Source organism: Myxine glutinosa, chromosome 10 (genome assembly GCF_964187855.1).
Source record: "Myxine glutinosa chromosome 10, kmMyxGlut1.1, whole genome shotgun sequence".
Taxonomy (NCBI): Eukaryota; Metazoa; Chordata; class Myxini; order Myxiniformes; family Myxinidae; genus Myxine; species Myxine glutinosa.
In genome coordinates this window covers 51,180,290-51,180,530 of record NC_136270.1, presented here as the reverse complement: position 1 = coordinate 51,180,530, position 241 = coordinate 51,180,290, and positions in this window count along the sequence as shown.

The window sequence follows — 241 nt, the reverse complement described above, 5'->3', positions numbered from 1 at the left end:
AATATCGTCACTCTGGATTCGTAGAGCCATATCATCCCTATGGATTCATAGAGCCATATCATCCCTATGGATTCATAGAGCCATATCATCCCTATGGATTCATAGAGCCATATCATCCCTATGGATTCATAGAGCCATATCATCCCTATGGATTCATAGAGCCATATCATCCCTATGGATTTATAGAGCTATATCATCCCTATGGATTTATAGAGCTATATCATCCCAATGTATTTTTAAG